The sequence below is a fragment of the Neophocaena asiaeorientalis genome, unplaced genomic scaffold, assembly GCF_003031525.2.
Source record: "Neophocaena asiaeorientalis asiaeorientalis breed wild unplaced genomic scaffold, Neophocaena_asiaeorientalis_V1.1 scaffold540, whole genome shotgun sequence".
NCBI lineage: Eukaryota > Metazoa > Chordata > Mammalia > Artiodactyla > Phocoenidae > Neophocaena > Neophocaena asiaeorientalis.
Genome location: NW_020172141.1, coordinates 5,086,633 through 5,095,230, shown reverse-complemented (window position 1 = coordinate 5,095,230; position 8,598 = coordinate 5,086,633). Strand labels below are relative to the sequence as shown.

Here is an 8,598-nt window from a genome sequence, read left to right as displayed (position 1 = left end):
GTTCTACGTTAAACTTTGTAAGAATCCACCAAAGTGTCTTCCAGAGTGGTTGTACTGGCTTAGATCCCCGCCGGCAAAGTGAGAGTCCTAGGTCCTCTGTACCTGCACCAGGATTTGCTATTGTTAAACTGAATTTTAGCCATCTTCGTGAGCGTTTAGTGATATAGCATTGTGGCTTTAATTCACATTTCTCTGAAGACTAATGATATTGAACATTTTTTCATGTGTTGTTTTTTGTGGGGATTTTTGCCACTCATACATCTTCTTTATTTAAGCATCTGTCCAAGTCATCTGCCTATTTTGAAAACTGGATTATTTGCTGTCTTTCTTTTTTTCTTTTTCTTTGCGGTATGCGGGCCTCTCACCGCTGTGGCCTCTCCCGTTGCAGAGCACAGGCTCCGGATGCTCAGCGGCCATGGCTCACGGGCCCAGCCGCTCCGCGGCACGTGGGATCTTCCCAGACCGGGGCACGAACCCGTGTCCCCTGCATCGGCAGGTGGACCTCAACCACTGCGCCACCAGGGAAGCCCCTTGCTTCCTTACTGTTGATTTTCTTGAGGTGAAATGTGAATAACATGTATTCCATCATGGCCCGCTTTAAAGTGTACAATTCGGTGGCATTTAGTACTTTCACAGTATTGTGAAACCAGCACCTCTGTCTAGTTTCAAGATATTTTCATCACCCCAAAATGAAAATCCATGGCCATTAAGTAATCACTCCCCTTTTGCCCTCCTCCCAGCTCCTGGCAACCATCAATCTGCCTCTGTCTCTATGGATTTACGTATCCTGGACGTTTCATGTCAATGGAATCATACAGTATGTGGCCTTTTGTGTCTGGCTTCTCTCACTGAGCTTCATGTTTCTGAGGTTCATCCATGCTGTGTCTTGTGTCGTAGTCTCTTCCTTTTATTGGATGAATAATATTCCCTTGTGCGGGGGCTTCCCTGGTGGCACAGTGGTTAAGAGTCCGCCTGCCAATGCAGGGGACATGGGTTCAAGCCCTGGTCCGGGAAGATCCCACATGCTGCAGAGCAACTAAGCCCGTGCACCACAACTCCTGAGCCTGCACTCTAGAGCCCGCGAGCCACAACTACTGAGCCCACGTGCCACAACTATTGAAGCACACGCGCCTAGAGCCCGTGCTCTGCAACAAGAGAAGCCACGACAATGAGAAGTCCACGCACCGCAACGAAGAGTAGCCCCCACTCGCCGCAACTAGAGAAAGCCCGCGCATAGCAACGAAGACCCAACACAGCCAAAAATAAAAGCAAATATAAAGAATTAAATGTATTAAAAAATAATATTCCCTCGTGTGTAGACACCACACGTGTTTATCCTTTCATCTGTTGATGGACATTTGGGTTTTCTCCCCCTTTGGTTATTATGAATAATACGGCTTTTCACGTGTGTATACAAGTATTTGTTTGAGCATCTGTTTTCAGTCCTTTTGGGTAGATGCCCAGGAGCACAACCGATGAGTCACATGGCAGCTCTATATTTGACTTTTTGAGGAACTGCCAAGCTGTTTCTGAATGGCTGCATCATTTTACATCGCCACCAGCAATGTAGAAGGGTTCCAATTTCTCCACAACCTCACCAATACTTGTTATCTTTTTTAAATATATTTATTTATTTATTTATCTTTGGCTGTGTTGGGTCTTCATTGTTGCGCACGGGCTTTTCTCTGGTTGCGGCGAGCAGAGGCTACTCTTCATTGTGGTGCACGGGCTTCTCATTGTGGTGGTATCTCTTGTTGAAGAGCACGGGCTCTAGGCTCGCAGCTTCATTTGTTGTGGCTCACGGGCTCAGTAGTTGTGGCTCGTGGGCTCTAGAGCGCAGGCTCAGTAGTTGTGGCACACGGGCTTAGTTGCTGCGCGGCATGTGGGATCTTCCCGGACCAGGGATCAAACCCATGTCCCCTGCATTGGCAGGTGGATTCTTAACCACTGCACCACCAGGGAAGTCCTTTCTGGTTTTTTAAAAGTACATTCATTAAGGCCAACCTAGCAGGTGTGAAGTGAACCTTAGTATTGATTTTTAAGGGTGCTTATATAGTCCAGATGTAAGTCCCTTGTCACATATACGTATTGTGAATACTTCCTCTCAGTCTGTGCCTTTTGATGATAGGCAGGGTTTTGTTTGTTTTTTAATTGAATGTATTTAATCCTTACAAAGACTCTGCACTATTTTATTTCATTCTGACACACATCAGACTTATTGCAGCCTGCTTTATGTAAGAGGTATGTGAAAAAGTGGCACATAAATGAAATGTAAATGAGTTAGCCCTCCATGGGTGGGCATTTATACAACTGTAATACACTATCTAAATGGGAAAGATTCCAGGGTGTGTGAGACATCCATGTGAATACTGAGTCACATCTGTGTAAGGGTGAGTGTGCGACTTATGATTGGGTGTGCCATCCACGTGGGGGACCTTTGAGCGTGTGTGATGTCTGTGTGTATGTGTGACATTGGAGTCCCTCATCATAGATTGGAAAGGACCCTGGACCAGCCCGGACTTCTCCCCCACTGAGGCCAGTTCTAGATGAGCCTGCAAGTGGGCAGCCCTGTTGCCATCACATGGGTGGAGCTTGTCTCAGAATAAAGCCATAGAAGTGAAGAGAGCAGACAGAGCTTCAAGATAGAGAAAGACAAAACTCTCGGGTCGTGGAGCCCAGGATCCAGCCATACCTGAACCTTCACCCTGGGCCCTTGAGTTACATAAACCGATCAGTCCTTGCTCCTTTATTTGTAGCTGGTGTGACTCGTGTTTCATTGCAAGAGTCCTGACTAATATAAACACTTATGATGGGATGCGAATGGGGAAAAACTTCTTTCTGTTTGCTTCCACCTCCATCAAATACAGAACATGAATGCGTGGCAAGAGCCCAGGAGGAAGTGAAGGAGGTGGCCGGCTTCACTCCTGGGAGGGAGGCACCAGGAAGTGAGGGCACCGAGGCAGGTGTAGCACCACCAGGTGGGCCCCCTCCCTCCGTTTCCTTTGGAGGGGCTTCTAGTGAAGGGGGAGGAGAAGTTGCCAGCAGGATGGTGGCAAAGGGGGTCTCCAGCTGGTGCAGTGGCAGGGCAGGTGGGGGAGGGGGTCAGGAGGCCCTAAGTCGCAGCTCAGGATGTCCCTTCCTGGACCTAGAGGGAGGGACCTGGAGGGCTGAGCCTGAGAAATAGGGTTTGGGGAGTGTTTGTTGTGACTCCAGGCTGGGAGGGACCCAGTGGAGTTGAGTTGGGAGGTGGCTCGTGGCAGATCATCAGCCTTCAACTCCGCACTCTCCATCACGGGGGTAATGTTTTAAAACGGTCCTGGCAGCTAGGGTGCAGCTGCGGCTCAGCTCAGTGCCAGCCACGTGCTGAGGGGAACACCTGCCGAGAGTGGGAGGCCAGCAAGAGGCTCGGGTCCCAGGCCTGGGCTGGGCATGGCCAGCAGGAGGAGGCTGCTACAGCCTCACTGCCAGGCTCTGAACACACACTCTCCCACCCCGTCCTCTCAACTGTGCCTGTTTACAGATGAGAAAATGGAAGGCTGGAGAGGAGAAGTGATTTCTAAGGTCCTACGGCTGAAAATGATCATGATAATATCCAATATTATCATGATCTGTATAATGATAATGAGTCATATATAGTGATAATAGTAATATCATTCACATATTTACAAAATGTACATTCTCTATTTATGTACAGAGAGCTCACCTATACGGCACAGCTTCTTGGGCACTGAAGCAGAGGCTTTGCTATAACCATGTGGTGGCCCACCTCCCGAGGGGGGTGCCCTGTTGTCTCTGCTGTAGCCCGGCTCTAACTGGGCCAGGCATGCACTAAGTTCTCAATATTTGCTGAGTGAGTGAATGGAGATGAAGTTCACCTAGCAAGGTGGCCAGGGCAGCTACAGGCAGCTGGATGTGGAGAAATAATTGTAAATGCCCAGGAAACATTGACCATCCACTCGGCCAAGTGAAAGAATGGCTACTGCCTAGTGTCGGTGGGGATGAGGGGAAAAGGGCACTCTTCACCTTTCTGGCAAGAATGTAAATTGGTACAAAATTTCTGGGGAACAAAATTGTAAAAAGGCATATCCTTTGACCAAGCAAGTTCACTTCTAGAAATTTAGTGAGAGAAAATACTTAAAAAATTTTTTTAAATGTATATTTTTACCAAAGTATAGTTGATTTACAATATTGTGTTAATTTTGTAGGATCTTGTTGTTTATCCATCCTATATATGATAGTTTGCCTTTGCTAATCCCAAACTCCCAGTCCATCCCTCCCCCACCCTCTCTCCCCCTTGGCAACCACAAGTTTGTTCTCTATGTCTGTGAGTCTATTTCATAGATAGGTTCATTTGTGCCATATTTTAGATTCCACATATAAGTGATATCACATGGTATCTGTCTTTGAGAGAAAATACTTGAGCAAAGGTGCAAAGACAGGTGTGTCTATTAGTAAAAAGTGCCCAGAATTGGAGATGGGTTAAAAATGTCATGGTGCCTCCATATCACAACGGCTCACGGTAAGTGTGGCTGTAGTTAGAGGTTAGCAGCTGTGTGCCAGGTGACAGCTCATTTGGATATCACCACAACCCTATAAGGTGGAAGCTGTGGTCATTCCCATCTTATAGGTGAGGAAGCCAGTGCAGAGGGGTAAAGGAGGTCACACACCCAGTGAGTAGAGGAAAAGGAATTTGGATACAGGCCGTCTGGTTCCTAAGTCTCTGCTCTTTACTCCATTGTACGTGCGATGATGACATTGACCTAATTCATTAACATGAACCGTGTCCACAATAAATTGTTAAGTGGAGGGGCTTCCCTGCTGGCGCAGTGGTTAAGAATCTGCCTGTCAATGCACGGGAAACGGGTTCGAGCTCTGTTCCGGGAAGATCCCATATGCTTCGGAGGAGCTAAGCCCTGTGCGCCACAACTACTGAGCCTGCGCTCTAAAGCCCGCAAGCCACAGTGACTGAGCCCACTTGCCACACCTACTGAAGCCCGCGTGCCTAGAGCCCGTGCTCCACAACAGGAGAAGCCACCACAATGAGAAGCCCGAGCACAGCAAGGAAGAGTAGCCCCCGCTCGCCTCAACTAGAGAAAGCCCGCACACAGCAACAAAGACCCGATGCAACCAAAAATAAATAAAATAAAAAATAATAAATAAATTGTTAAGTGGAATAGGGAGGTTAAAAAAAGTCAAATGCTTATCTCTCCATAGTGAGATAATGGCAAATATCTTTTAAATTTTTTCTTCATGTTTGTTTGAATTTTTTATAACATGTAAATATTACTCATCATGAAAGATAATGAAGCTTTTCTAATGGGGGGGGGTTAAAAAAGGAGAAAATCCAGAGGATGAGGGAAAGAACACAATGTGTTTCCCAATTTCCCTGTCTAGTGACCAGGCCCCTGGCCTCTGCAGCCTCCAATGGCCAGACAAGCTGCCATCCTCCTCCACTTGCAGGAAAACCAAAGCCTTGTTTATTCATTCCTGATGGCCAGAGACACGAAGGCAGAGAGGCAGCTGCAAAACTCACTGATTCCATGGAAAAGTCATTCCCACCCAGAATCTCCATGTAGCTGCTGATCTCAGTGCCCATTTTTCAGATGGGGAAACTGAAGCTCAAAGAGGTGCCTTCACCTGAGGTCATTTCTGCAAAGAGGAGGCTGGACACAGACTGGGGGTTTCTGGCTTACCACTCCACTAAAAACCTTTATAAAACTATAGCAGAGCTTCCCTGATGATGCAGTGGTTGAGAGTCCGCCTGCCGATGCAGGGGACACGGGTTCGTGCCCCGGTCCGGAAAGATCCCACGTGCCGCGGAGCGGCTGGGCCCGTGAGCCATGGCCGCTGAGCCTGCGCGTCCGGAGCCTGTGCTCCGCAACCGGAGAGGCCACAACGGTGAGAGGCCCGCGTACCGCAGGAAAAAAAAAAAAAAAAAACTATAGCAAAGATGCTCTTCCTTCCTTTAAAAAAAGGTTGAAGGGAAATGTCTTAGGATCAGGTGTCTTAATTCATATTCTATGTGCAGCAGTTTGGCCCTTGAATATGGTCAATGAGGTGGTACAGGCAAACTGAGCACTCCCATAATATGCAGACCCTGCAAACCTCCAAGTGGGCAGGGGATTATCAAGCTTAGCAATAGGCTAACCACAACCGCATTAGAGTGAAACTGACCCCAGTCTTTAGATTCTGGTTTTGCTCCTTTCTTGCTCATTACCCATAGATGTGTATCAAGATATCTCCAAACTCAGCACCTTAGTACAAATATTTATTATTATCTCTCAATCTTCTGTGGTTTGATTGAGCTCAGCTGCGTGGCTCTCATTTGGGGTCTCTCATAGAGTTGCAGTCAGGTAGTGACTGGGGCTGCAGCCACCAGTGGGTCATCTGGGCTGGATGTCCACCATGGCTCACTCCCATGGCCTAAACCCCAAGGATAAAGAGGAAGGGAGATGAGACATCAGCCTATGGAGGATTTCAAAAGAGTCTTTGGAGAATTGAAAGTGGATGGAGAGGTGGCATCTGGTGTAATAGAGCAAGGGAAACTGTAAGCTAAGTGCCTCCAATGAGGAGAAACTGATTGATTGAGAAACTAACAATTTCATTGCCAAATGATGGGAGCATGGTATGTGGGAGCTAGCTCATACTGGCTCAGCGGAGACGATTTTTAAATTATCAGGAATATTGTCCCTGTGTGGTGAAAATACTATACAATTCTGTGCTACTGCCCTCCTCCTTTCCATGGTGGGGGGTAATTCTGAGATCCCCCATGGTACCGACATTTCTTGAGTACCACACTTGTGCCAGGTACTGTGCTGGGTACCTGCAAACAGGGATCAGCCAAAGAGACAAAGGACCTGCTCGTAGGGGCTTATAGTCTATAGGGGTGGGGGTGTGGATATTTATAAAATGACCATCCACATAAACACATAATTAGCGATCATGATAAGCCTAACGAAGGAAAAGTACTTTTTTTTTTTTTGAGAAGGTGAGTGGTTTAGAGAAGGCTTAAAAATGACAATTGTGCTTAGATGTTTAAGTAGGAGTTAATGAGGGGCGAGGGCAGCAGGAGGAAAAGCATTCCTGGAGGCAGGAACAGCATGTGTACGTGCCCTACAGTTCAGGGATGGAGGAACAGGCTGGTGGGAAAGAACAACGAGTAGTAAGCAAGGGGACAACACGCAGGCCCCTGGCTTCACAGGGTGAAGGGAAGGAACTTACGGGCTCCGTAGCCCACTGCGGCGCGAGATTGCGTCTTCTGGGCTCCCATTGGCTCAGCGGCCTGTCCTTGGAGCGAATCAGCGAGCTGAAAGGGATGAGTGGCCCTGATTGGTCAGGTCCAGTCACGTGCAACCTGGAGTGCTGGGTGGAGCCAACGCAGGTTGAAGCCAGGAGGTCGGGTGTGTCAGGGTTGGGTCTGCGCAAAAGCAGTGGGTGAAACCAAAGTCCACTTACCGAAGTAAGGGCGTTCAGTTTTGTACCCGAATCTGTCTGTGGGCTCACGGGGCTTGTTCTTCACAGAGGTACGACCCCGTGAAGCTGTCAGGCAAAGGAAATGTCTTAAATGACTCCATTTGAGTCCGGCCGCTTCTAGCTGGCCGTGCCACCTCTCACGAACGATTTCAAGCCTCACTCTAGTGAAAAATCCAAAGCAGAACTGGAGCTGCGATGTGGTATAGGGTCTAGCTTAGTGCAGACCGTGATGCCAGAGTGCCTGGGTTGAAGTTCTTGTCCATGTTTGTTTGTCCTTAGGCAAGTTATTGATACTTAACGTCAGGGTGTCAGTTCCCACAACTGTTAAAATGGAGATAATAATAACACCTAACTCATAGTTCTGTGAGGATTAAATAAGTTACAGTTAATATATGTTAAGCACTTGGCCTGACACATGGTAAGTGCTCCATACGTGTTTCTATTATTATGTTTTATATATATATTAAACATACTTAAATATAAGGAATTCAGGCAAGCACCAATTCCTTACTTTGTGATAAAAGAAGAAAGAGCAACAAAGCAAATAATAGTAATAATAACAACTGAGGGTTTACCAGAAACTGTTTTGGAAGCTCCGCAGGTGTTATTTTACTGAATCCTCACAGCAACCCCTAAGATGGGTGCTACTATCATCTCCATTTTTCAGCTGAGGAAATTGAGGCTCAGGGAGGTGAAGTGACATTGCCCAAAGTTACAGGCCAGTAAAGACTTGAACCCAGACATTTGTAATTCCAGACATCAAAGTCCGCAGTCGCGGGCTTCCCTGGTGGCACAGTGGTTAAGAATCCGCCTGCCAATGCAGGGGACACGGGTTCAAGCCCTGGTCTGGGAAGATCCCACATGCCGCGGAGCAACTAAGCCCGTGCGCCACAACCACTGAGCCTACGCTCTAGAGCCAGAGAGCCACAACTACTGAGCCAGCATGCCTAAAGCCCGTGCTCCGCAACAGAGAAACCACCGCAATGAGAAGCCCGCGCACCACAAGGAAGAGTAGCCCCCACTCACCGCAACTAGAGAAAGTCCGCGCGCAGCAACGAAGACCCAACGCATCCTCAGCCCAGTCCGGTTCGTAGGCGTCCGCGGGCCTGGCGCGCGGCCCGTCCG

General features: G+C 48.0%; 1 long non-coding RNA gene across 2 annotated transcripts; it reads right to left on the bottom strand.

Moving 5' to 3' along the window:
* Positions 1 to 6,255: 6,255 nt before the first annotated feature.
* Positions 6,256 to 8,540, bottom strand: LOC112405387 (uncharacterized). Of its 2 annotated transcripts, XR_003004331.1 has the most exons (4): positions 8,500 to 8,540; positions 7,456 to 7,539; positions 7,222 to 7,306; positions 6,256 to 6,423 (listed from the first exon to the last, which is right to left on the bottom strand). It is a non-coding gene; the product is annotated as an uncharacterized LOC112405387 (long non-coding RNA). The 2 variants fall into 2 exon arrangements; XR_003004330.1 differs by lacking the exon at positions 7,456 to 7,539 and having other exon boundaries at positions 7,222 to 7,417; positions 8,500 to 8,538.
* Between the last annotated feature and the right edge of the window lie 58 nt (positions 8,541 to 8,598).